Source organism: Capra hircus, chromosome 25 (genome assembly GCF_001704415.2).
Source record: "Capra hircus breed San Clemente chromosome 25, ASM170441v1, whole genome shotgun sequence".
In the NCBI taxonomy this organism is placed as follows: domain Eukaryota; kingdom Metazoa; phylum Chordata; class Mammalia; order Artiodactyla; family Bovidae; genus Capra; species Capra hircus.
In genome coordinates, this window is record NC_030832.1 from 25,411,296 (window position 1) to 25,423,638 (window position 12,343).

At 49.0% G+C, this 12,343-nt stretch overlaps 1 protein-coding gene across 1 annotated transcript in view; it reads right to left on the reverse strand.

The window, feature by feature from the left end:
• GSG1L (GSG1 like) overlaps nt 1-12,343 on the reverse strand; it is a 255,208-nt gene that overhangs the window by 167,443 nt on the left and 75,422 nt on the right. The window lies entirely within an intron of this gene.

The following is a 12,343-nucleotide window of genomic DNA, read 5'->3' on the forward strand; positions in this document are numbered from 1 at the left end:
AAAGCTGAGGTTTAAGGGAAAATAATAGTGATGACGTAAGAAAGCCTGGATATATCAATGGTCAACAAGTCTAATGACGAAAATCCAAACTCAGAAGAGATTTTTTTGGCTCTAAACCCTTAGTTCCATGATAAAAGTTAGCTAACCATTTGTGAGAAAGGTATCAAACTAACATATTGGCTAACTGCTTTTAGAAGTAGTTCTTAAAACATTAATGCTTTTTACAATCATTATTAAGTCTATATGTGGAACAAGGGATCTCATTTGGGTATAAAACTGAAGACAAGTGTGCTTATCTGTTGGCACTGAGGCTTGTCAGTTAGATCATGGAGCTGTGGCCTGTTACTGCCACCTGAGGGCCGCATACCTTCCTTGAACCACGGAAGCAGAAAGCTGGTGACGATGGTGGTTTAGTCGCTCAGTCATGTTTGACTCTTGCAACTCCATGGACTGCAGCCCACCAGACTCCTCTGTCCATGGGACCTTGTTTCGGGGCACAGGCTCCAGGACGCATAGGCTTCAGTTGTGGCTTAATCTCCCCGAGGCATGTGGGGGCTTCCTAGACCAGGGATTGAACCAGGCAAGAAATACTGGAATGGGTTGCCATCTTCCTCTCCAGGGGATCTTCCCGACCAAGGGATCGAAATTGGGTCTCCTGCACTACAGTGAAGTTCGGTTCAGTTGAGTCGCTCGGGCGTGTCCAACTCTTTACAACCCCATAGACTGCAACACACCAGTCCTCCCTGTCCATCACCAACTCCCGGAGCTTGCTCAAACTCATGTCTATTGAGTCAATGATACCATCCAACCATCTCAGCCTCTGTCGTTCCCTTCACCTCCTGCTGTCAATCTTTCCCAGCATCAGGGTCTTTTCCAGTGAGTCAGTTCTTCCCATCAGGTGGCCAAAGTATTAGAGTTTCATCTTCAGCATCAGTCCTTCCAATGAAAATTCAGGACTGATTTCCTCTAGGATTGGCTGGTTTGATCTCCCTGCAGTCCAAGGGACTCTCAAGAGTCTTCTCCAACACCACAGTTCAAAAGCATCAATTCTTCAGTGCTCAGCTTTCTTTGTAGTCCAACTCTCACATTCATACATGACGACTGGAAAAACCATAGCTTTGACTAGATGGACCTTTGTCGGCAAAGTAATGTCTCTGCTTTTTAATAAGCTGTCTAGGTTGATTATAGCTTTTCTTCCAAGGAGCAAGTGTTTTTTAATTTCATGGCTGCAGTCATTATCTGCAGTGATTTTGGAGCCCGCAAAAATGAAGTCTGTCACTGTTTCCATTGTTTCCCCATCTATTTGCCATGAGATAAGGGGACCGGATGCCATGGTCTTAGTTTTCTGAATGTTGAGCTTTAAGCCAACTTTTTCACTCTCCTCTTTCACTTTCATCAAGAGGCTCTTTAGTTCTTCTTCACTTTCTGCCATGAGGGTAGTGTCATCTGCATATCTGAGGTGATTGATATTTCTCCCAGCAATCTCGATTCCAGCTTGTGCTTCATCCAGCCCGGCATTTCACAAGATGTGCTCTGCTTTGTAGACAGAGTCTTTATCAATTGAGCCACCAGGGAAGCCAGGAAGGACCCTAAAGGTCAGCCAGCATAAGTGGTTCTCAGCCCTGGGAAGCCCACCCACAGACATTCTGATGTAATTGGTCAGCAGGAGGCCTAAACATCAGTGGGTTTTCAAAGCCCCCAGGTGGTTCTAGTCAGACAACCAGGGTAAGATTCACACTCTAATCTGATCTGTAAAAACATCTATTTTTGAAGCTTTCCTGGTGGTCCAGTGGTTAAGAATCTGCCTGCTAATGCAAGGAACATTGGTTCAATCCCTGATCTAGGAAGACCTCACATGCCTCGAGAAAATTAAGCCACAACTTAAGCCTATGCATCCTGGAGCCTGTGCTTCGAAACAAGAGAAGCCACAGCAATGAGAAGCCCGTGCACCACACGGAAGAAAAGCCCCCGCTCGCAACAACTAGAGAAAGCCAGCACACATTTACAAAGACCCAGCACAGCCAAAAATAAACATATATTTATTTTATATTTTAAAAATAAATATATCTTATTTTAAATATATATTTTTAAATAAAAATATCGATTTTCAGCATTAGAAAAGAAATAGTAAGTCATTTTAGTGGTGGTTGGTGCTATCGCGCTGGACACTCCTTCAAGCAGCAGTGTTTATGGGGCAGGAGCGCAGGGTGGCCAAGGCCTGAGCTCTGGAATCAGCAGAAAGTGAAGTTGCTCAGTCGTGCCCGGCTCTTTGGGACCCCCATGGACAGCAGCCTGCACCAAGCTCCTCTGTCCATGGGATTTTCCAAGCAAGAGTACTGGAGTTGGTTGCCATTGCCTTCTCCAGGGAATCTTCCCGACCCAAGGATTGAACCCAGGTCTCCCGCATTGTAGAAAGATGCTGAATCCGTAAGGCTGGGCCCAAATCCTGACTCCATCACTTCCTGTCACATGAGTTCCCAGTCTTTCTGGACCTTGAGTTCCCAGTCTGTAGAACAGGCACAGATCTGTAGGGGTGTTACAAAGGCTCAACATGGGCAAAGAACTTAGGATGCCTGGAATAGAGTGAGAGCTTAGGGACTTCCCTGGTGGCCCAGTGGCTGAGACTCCATGCTCCCAATGCAGGGGGCCCGGGTTCGATCCCCGGTCAGGGAAATAGATCCCACATGCTGTAACCAAGAGTTTGCATGCTGCAACTAAAAAAGATCCTACGTGCTGCAACTAAAGATTCCACATGACACAACTAAGACCTGGCACAGCCAAACAAATACATAAATGAGATGCTTTTTTAAGAAAAAAAGAGTAGGAGCTTACGAGATGGTGACTGTCGTCATTGTCACCTTCCACACAGGGGTCAGAGAAGCCATGGGACTTCGTGAAAGACAAGACTGCCCTGTGGCCCACCCCCATGGAGCTGGTGGCACGTGGCCACGGAGCCAGACCTGCCTGGGTTCCAGCCTGGCTCCATCGCTTACTAGACGTGCTACATCAACATGAACCTTTTGGTGCCTCAGTTTCCCTACCTAGAAAAATGACGATCACAAATGCTAGTGTTTCTATAGTGCTTATTACAGGGTGGATCCGTAGGGTTCAGTGCCAACACCAGCTGGCAAGACAAGGACCGCTCAACAGCCAGGAGTCCAGCCAAGTGGTAGTTACAGGGATAAAGGGGCCCCCTATGGCCCCATGCCTTCCATTGTTCCCCTCAAACCCATGGACACTGCCTGCTAGCTGCCTCATTTGTGCCCCCCTGAAGATGCCCTTTGGCGCATCCTTCCCTCCGCCTCTGATCCCCTCTGACCTCCTTCTTCCAGAAGAAGACAGGAGGTTCTCCCAAAAGTCCTGAAAACTTCACAGCACCCCAGGGCTGGGAGGGAACCTGCATTATGTGAAGTCTGAATTTCCTACTATCCCAGAAAATGGATATTCAGTCCCATGAGGACCAGAGAAATAAACTCGTGGGAAGCACCTCGCCTGTAAGAGGCGACTCAGACCCACCGTAGCCTCAGAGGGAAATCTCCTGCACGAGGATCTTCATCCTTGCCTCTTGCTCCAAGGTCCGTGGTCAACGGATGGGACTTGGAACCCAACCCCAACGCAAGGGTAGTCAATTCATGAGCTCTCAATACCCAGGAATGACTGGGGAAGCCTGTGTGGGCTGGGTAACCTAGAGGGTGTGTGCTCTGTCTAAAGGAATATGAATTAACATCCTGGCCGTCTGGACTGGTCAGGGTCCCGGCAGGAAACAGATGGCACCCTGGAAGGGGCTCACTGCAGACCACTGAGCGAAGGGTCTATTCACAGACACGGGGACAGGGATGAGGGGCCAGCAATGTGGGGAGCCCTCAGTTCCAGCCTGAAGGGGCTGAGGAGGGAAAGGAGGCTGCGAGAGGTGAAGCCACAGAGAAGGACATGCCCCTTGGAGCTTAGCCCCGCCCAAACAGGTATCAGAACCAGAAACTCTGGGGTAGGACCCGAGAAGCTGCGTTTCTGACAAATTCCCAGGGGCTGCTGATGCTGCTGATCTGGGGACCACACAGTCCTTAGAGGAATGTGGTCGCTGTCAAACCTCAACAGGGTGAGAACTAGGCAGGGGAGGAGGACCACCCCAACTTTTTAAAACCTGGATTTATCTTCATTTTTTGGCCACACTGGCTCTTCACTGCCGCACTGAGGTTTCTCTAGCTGCGGCGAGCAGGGGCTACTCTGCAATACGGTGCACGCGCTTCTCCTTGCGGTGGCTTCAGCTGCCGATCACGGGCTCTACAGCAAGTGGGCTTTGGTAGTTGTGGCGCACAGGTTTTGTTGCCTTGCGGCATGTGGGATCTTCCCGGACCAGTGATCAAACTCGTGTCCCTGCACTGGCAGACAGATTCTGGACCAACAGGGAAGTCTCAACCCCAGCTATCTCCCCCTTCTGCCCTCTGATTTCCTGCCGATGCCTCCCGCTGGCTGGAACCAAAAAGAAAGCAGAGGACGCAGGAGTCTGGACGCTGCACTTGAGTAGGGCAGTCTCTCACCGCACAGGGGGCAGAGGACAGACGTGGAGGGGTAAACAGCGAATGACCAATACGCCACCCTACCCAAGGTGGCCCTCACCCCTCCTTAGCCATCACCCTCATCCCCTCACCCTGCATGCTTCTCTTTCATAATCTTATCACAATCTCCATCTAAAATGATCTTGTTTATGCATGCGGTCATATGTTTATCGTCTGGGTTCTCTACGGGTGCGTGTGGACTTTTCCTCTACATGGGTTATATATACACATAGATATGCCCGGGCTGTGGGCTTGACCATATTCTGGACCATTCTGAAAACAATTTAACAGTGCAGATGAAATCACTCGCTCTCTCTCTCTTTCTCTCCTTCTCTCTCTCTCTCTCTCTTTCTGTTGCAATCCTAGGAATCCAAATCACAACCAGCAGTGATACTTGAGGATGTTTGGATTAATTTTGATCCCTAAAAATATTCTTCTCTTTGGTTCCCAATACCAGTGTTGATATTCATGCAGTTATATTCAGTGAACATTCATTGAGCACCTACTATGTGTCAGGCACCACTCAAGGTGCTAGGGACACAGCAGTCAACCCGGAGGCAAGTGCCTGCCCTCATGGAGCCACTGATCTAATGTTAAAGTGTATGTGTCGAGCGCTCAGAATCCTTGCACCAAAAGAGGACGTGTCCCAGCTCATCTGAACAGTATTAGACGCATATATTCAAACAAAACTAAGTCAGAGGGATACATGCTCTCCTATGTTCATTGCAGCACTATTCACAATAGCCAAGGCACGTTGCTGCTGCTGCTGCTGCTGCTGTCACTCCAGTCATGTTTGACTCTGTGCGACCCCATAGACAGTAGCCCACCAGGCTCCCCCGTCCCTGGGATTCTCCAGGCAAGAACACTGGAGTGGGTTGCCATTTCCTTCTCCAGTGCATGAAAGTGAAAAGTGAAAGTGAAGTTGCTCAGTCGTGTCCGACCCTCAGTGACCCCATGGACTTCAGCCTACCAGGCTCCTCCGTCCATGGGATTTTCCAGGCAAGAGTACTGGAGTCGGGTGCCACTGCCTTCTCTGAGCCAAGGCATGCAAACAGCCTAAATGTCAGTCGACAGATGAACGGATAAAGAGGTGTTGCATATATACAATGGATACCACTCAGCCATAAGAAAGAAGGCAATAATGCCATTTGCAGCAGCATGGATGCAACCGGAGACTATCATACTGTGTGAAGAAAGAAAGACGAGTACCATAGATCCCTTATACATGGAATCTACAATATGACGCAAACGAACGTACCTATGAAGCAGAAAGAGACCTGTGGACATAAAGAGAAAACGGGCAGGGCTCAGGGGCAGGGGCTTGGGGGAGGGCTGGAGTGGGAGGCTGGGGTTAGCAGGTGTAAGCTATCATATGTAGAAGCGATAAACAGCAAGGTTCCACTGTGCGCCACAGACAGCCATATTCAACATCCTGTGATAAACATAATGGAAAAGAATATAAAAAGAATCTACATACATATGTGTGTGTGTGTGTGTATAACTAAATCACCTTGAGGTACAGCAGAAATTAATACAACAGTGTAAATCAACTATATGAATATTAAAATTAGTAAATAAACAGTGTCCAGATAGCGTCTCTGAGACAAGCGGAAGCTCCGTGACCACGCATCTCATTTGCTGCTGTGTCCTCATAGCCTGTACAGTAACAGGTGCTCCGGACATGACGTGGTGACGGAATGAGTAAATGAAGAGCATTTCACAAATGGCCTTTGCCAAGGATTACACCATATGGGGGCAGCTATACAGAATCCTACAGATATGGCCATCACACCTGCAGGTCAAGGTGAGACGAGAAACTGAGCTCTAGAGCATCTCAGGGCCCACCTGAGAGGAAAGAGGCAATCAGAGAGGCATTCCAGCCTCACAGCTGCCAAGACACAGAGGGCTTGGAGCCCGGAGATCAGCCTAGAGGTGATATTTTTAATGGCCACCTTTCACCTCCTTTTCTGCTGCTTGTTGCCTGGTAGTTCAGATTTACAACCTCCCTTTTCCCACCTCTCAATCTCAGCATCTTCTCTCCCTCCATTTGCCCATATTTGACCCATCCCTAGCCTTCAAGTTCACCGGCTCCCCCACCACAAATCAAGTATTATCCACCAACCACCTGCCCCACCCTGAAGGGATGTCTCCCTGAATTTCCAGTGTTTCACCTCCCAAGACACTGTCCCCTTCTACTTCGGGCACAGCTTGGCCCCTATGGCACTGTCAATAGCAGATCTATCCACCATCAGGTAGAAGCTAGAGGGCCCAGTGACCCAAGAAGAGTCCAGAGCAAGCAGCATGCTAAGAACTTGGCACACGTCACAACTGTATGAAGTCAGTATTCACCCCCACTTTACAGATGAGGAAACTGAGGCTCACACAAGCAACGTGACCTACCCAAGGTTACACAGCCAGGGAGCAGGAGAACTGGGAGCTGGACCCAGGTCTGTATCTTTCCAAAGTGCTTTCCATCGTGAAAGAGACTGACTTGCACAGAGGAGGTGGGGACCAAGGGCATTCCACGGCCAGACTAGCTTGTTTGGGCTCCAGCAATTCAACACTGTCTCTGAAATACACTTTTTAACCATCATAATATGGGGAGTTCCTATCCTTTGCAAAAGCAGAGAGGCTAGTATGAGAGTCCCATGTCCCCATCCCAGCTTGGAAACTGTCGCCCCATGATCAGTCTTTTCTCTCTGCACCCACCACCCCCACCACTGGTGGAGCTGCCGTTGTGGTTCAATCGGTAAGTCGTGTCCAGCTCTGGGCAACCCCATGAACTGCAGCACGCCAGGCCTCCCTGTCCTTCACTATGCTCTGGAGTTTGCTCCAACTCAAGTCCATTGAGTTGGTGATGCCATTCAACCATCTCATCCTCTGTCGTCCCCTTCTCCTCCTGCTCTCAATCTTTCCCACCATCAGGGTCTTTTCAGAGTTGGCTTTTCACATCAGGTGGCCAAAGTATTGGAGTTTCAGCTTCAGCATCAGTCCTTCCAATGAATATTCAGGGTTGATTTCCTTTAGGATTCACTGGCTTGATCTCCTTGCTGTCCAAGGGACTCTCAAGAGTCTTCTCCAGCACCACAATTCAAAAGCATCAATTCTTTGGCACTCAGCCTTCTTTATGGTCCAATTCTCACAGCTGTACTTGACTACTAGTGGGGTTATCTTGAAACAAATCCTAAATGTCTCTTTGAAAGGTTTGCTTCCTTGCTCAGAAAAGACAAATGGAAAGTCATTTCTTCTTAAACCCTGTGGCGTCACCCTACTGGGGCTGTTGACTTTTAGCATTACAGAAATAAAATACGCAACCCAAGAAGTCCTGACCTGCTCTAGCTGTTGACTCCTCCTGACCCACTGTCTGTGGGACCTGGCTGAGCTAAGGGTGAGGGTGGCTCAGAAACTGCCCTCAACACAACATCTTCAGTTTGTCAGCTGGTGCTCTAATCCTGCCACCAAGGGGAGCACCTGGCACAGGTTCTCAGCAGAAACAGTAGAAACGAGGCTTCCAAGAATCCACCCCAGAGACAATCGGTGGGTCAGAGCCACCTCCTCTCTGACTCACCACGCATGCATGATTCCAGGAATCTTACCCCAAGGTCCCTCCTCCAGGTCTGATCTTCTTGAGAAAGAAGCTCATGGTGGAGGCGGCCAGGGGAGGCGGGTGCCCTGCCCATGGGGGCCAGGCAGGCTGTGCTCCCCAGTGAAAAGCCTGCACTCTGACCTCACAGGAGTTCAAAACCCAGCTCTGCCACCTGCCAGATGCGGGAACACTGGGGGAACAATGGTTTTCATTTATTTGATTGGGTTTTTTGGCCAGGAAAAGGCCTCATGGTGTTGCTAAAGGGCTAAACAAGGTAACAGGTATAAAACAAGATGTCTTCAGTTAGGATTTAAATCAGGCAACACCTGCGAGGGATCAGCCTGATGCATCAACACCCACATCCCTCTGTCATTCATCACAGCTCCCAGGGCGCCCTCCGAGAAAGGTGAACGGAGGTGTCTGGGTTCCAAAACCGTAAGACGTGAGTTCACATCCCTCCTCTGCCTCTTCCTGGCCCCGTGACCTCAGGAAGTGGCTTCATCGGTCTGAGCCTTTGCCTCAGCTGCCAGATGAAAGTCCTTTGGGATCTGCCCTCTAGGCTTGCCAAAAAGGATGAAAACAGAAGGGAGTGTGAGAAGATGCCTGCCCCATGCTTGAAGTGCTATTTTTGATTCAGTCCCTGGATCCCAAGTTAGAGTCACACTGCGCTCCTCCAAAGGAGAGAGAACCTGGACGTCTTCTCAAGCCAGAAGCAGGAGGCTGTAATGGTGCCGCCTCAGCCCGAGCAGGTGAGGGGAGCCTGGCAGGGCCACGAGCACAATCCAGGGAGGTGGTGAGAGGCAGATGCCCAAGGCTGGCAGAAGGCATGAGGAGCCTTGAGGGTCAGCCAAGTCACCCTTGGCATGAACACACAGGCACCAGATCTGCTTGGCAGCAGGAAGATGAGCAGCAAGAGGAAGGGGCTCTGGGGGCGGTCCCAGAGTCCTTGGCTGGGTCCCCAGATCCTGGTCTGAGGATCGTGACTTAATTCCATGTTCCACCTGATGGTGAAGGCGAGGTTTTAGGGACTTGCAGGGTAGGGAGAGGGCATCTGGAGGGAGCCCCATGGGGGAGGGGCCAGGTCCAATCTGCTTTACAAACTACCACCCCCATTGTACAGATGAAGAAACTGAGGCACAGACAGACTGAGTAACTTGTCTAAGGTTACACAGTGGAAGGTGGAGCCAGGATTCAAGTGGAGATGGCCCATCACAGATCCTTTGAATTTAGCCACTACTCTGTGCTGCCCCTAGCAGAATAAGCTGGTTCTAGAAAAATCTATTCTTTCTAAGGGAAGTCTCAGATGCCCTCCAAAAGGACTCCAGGAAAAAATCAGCATCCATCAGGATGGTGCTGCATTTCAAGAAGTCAGGCCAGATGCCCAAACATGGCTGGTTCTGAGTTTACCTCTGGTTCTGAAACCCAGATTCCATGGACCCCAACCTCTGGGCAGGCACTTGGCTAGTTGTCTGTATAGCAGAAGTCTTTGACTTGCTGGGAGAGCAGAGGAAAACAGTCCTGGACCCCCAACAAATGTGGCCGAAGAGAAATGATTTTAACTGTTTGGCAAGGGTGAAAATTCACACACCTTCGCTGGGCCAGATTCAAGGCATTCAGCACCAAGAGCAGAAAGTAAAGAAACATGCCAGCAGATTCTAAGTGAAGCTTCTCCTCTCGCTCTCCACGCTGGCAGCAGAGCCTTGGCAAGCCCTTCCTTGGAATTCTCTGGAGGCCTCTGCCAGTTCAACTGACAGGGCAGCAGATGGCATACACTTATCTGCTGATGATATTTTGATTTATTTATCTCTTACAGATGGTACCAGGCCTTGATTTCTGGCAGGAGTTCAAAATATGGGTCAACTTTCTGGGGATAATCGTTTCTCCAAGTGGATGAAATACTGGAAACTAAAATCCTGCCTGGCATCACAACTGTGTCACCCTGACCCCCAGACACACCTTGCTCGGGCACCTGAGGCCATTAAAAATGGAAGGCAAGGATTTGTTCTGAAGAACTGTACAGCCAGAAGAACCTAATTGCTTATTTCAGATGAACACCACAGTGGTTAAATGCAAGAGCTATGAACTCAAGGACTTCCCTGGTGGCTCAGATGGTTAAGGAATGCCTGCAGTTGGATCAGGAAGATCCCCTAGAGAAGGGAATAGCTACTCACTCCAATATTCTTGCCTGGAGAATTCCATGGACAGAGGAGCCTGGTGGGCTACAGTCCATGGAGTCGCAAAAAGTCGGACACAATTGAGTGACAAACACTTGAACTCATAGAGCCCCTGCTACTTACAAACTCTGAGACCCAGCCCAGACTCTCTGGGCCTTAGTTTCCTCATCTGTAAAATGGGTGTAACTGTCATCTCCACCACATAAGCTGTGACAGAATCTGCTAGCTATCCATCCAAAAAATGCGCCACCCTTTTTATAGTGTGGAGTTATTGCTACAGAGTGGCTGCCCCGCCAGGCACAATATTTCCCAGCACCCCTATCTCCTGCTGGGGTCATGTGACTGGTTCTTGCCTATAAAATGTGAGCGTAAGTGATGCATGGCACTTCCTGAGGGGGTGCGTTTATGAAATGGGCGTGCCTTTTCTTTCCTCTTCAGCCCAGATGCAAAGGGCTCTGAGGCCCTAGGAAATGGTGGAGGCACAACATGGAAGTTGCCAGATCCCCAAATCCCTGTGTGGAGGAGAGCTGACACCCACCAGCATCAGCTGTGTTCCATGAGCTACTATGTCAGTCCCCTGCCATCTCAGGGGTCTATTTGTTACAGCAGCTGTTACTGCCTTATACATAGTTCAGGATCCAATGAAAACATACATGCGAGACAGCTGGTGCATGACAGGAACTCAGCAAGTGTTCCCAATTATTATTACTGTCCTCTTTCAAGGGAGCTTGATAAATAAAGGATATTGTGGTGTTTTTATGTCATCCCATATGCTGGGTTTGGTTAAAGCAAAGCTGCTTTTCTCAATACCTCAGTCTTATTTCTGTCCTTTTGTTTTATACTATCGAATATCTTTCATCCTCTGTTCTATCTCACTCCTCAAAATGATGTTCTGAGAGAGAAATTAAAGAGAGGGTATGTATAGTTTTCCTGTGGTACCCTGTGGCTGACACACACAGACGTTATGGCTCACAATCATTTGTATTAATATCCCCACTTTTCTCCTCTGCTCCCTCAGCCCAGAAGTCTCCACCTTGGCTGGGGATGGGAGGAGGGACTTGGGGCCATAGAGCCCACCATCCTCAGTTTCAAGACATGGATACGAAAGCCCAGGGAGGGCTCGTGATTTGCTTATGACCTTGTCATCAGGCGGATATTGAGCTGAAGCTGGAACTTGAGTCCTATGTCTTCTAACCCAGAAGAAGGTATGAGAGGCCAGGGGCCTCACTGCCTGTGGCTACAGAAAGTAACAGTTGCCAACCCTTAAAATCAGCACATATGAGGTGCAAAAGTAAAAGCACTTTTTTTACTTTCACAAAAGTACAAGTGAACTTGCTCAGTCGTGTCCGACTCTTTGCAACCCCATGGACTGTAGCCTGCCAGGTTCCATCCATGGGATTTTCCGGGCAAGAATACTGGAGTGGGTTGCTATTTCATTCTCCAGGGGGTCTTCCCAACCCAGGGATCAAAAGCAGGTCTCCCACACTGCCGGCAGACTCTTTACCGTCTGAGCGTTAGATGCCAGGCATTGTTCTAAATCTCCATAAGCACTACCTTGTCTAATTCTCATAACAACCATAAGAAGGAGACACTATTACTGTTTCCATTTACCAGATGAAGAAACTGAGGCCCAGTGAGGTTAAGTATCTTACCCAAGCCCACAAAGATAGTAAGTGGTTGGATTCAGGATCCCACCCAGGGAATCTAATTTCAGAAGCCTCACTTTTTTCTTTTTAATTTGGCCACACCACACTGCTTAGGGGATCTTAGTTCCCCAACCAGGGATAGAACCTGCACCCTGAGCTGTGGAAGTACTGAGCCCTAACCGCTGGACTGCCAGAGAAGACCCTGAGGCCTCGGGTTTTTTTTTTGTTGTGTTTTTTTTTGAGGCCTCAGTTTTAATCATGTTTGGAGGGATGGAACTTGTAGGAAGCAGTTGATTTTTTTTTTTTTTTTCCTGCTTGACTTTAGGACCAGAACTAAATGCAGTGAGCCCAAGGAGCAGCCCTACCCAATACAACCAAAGA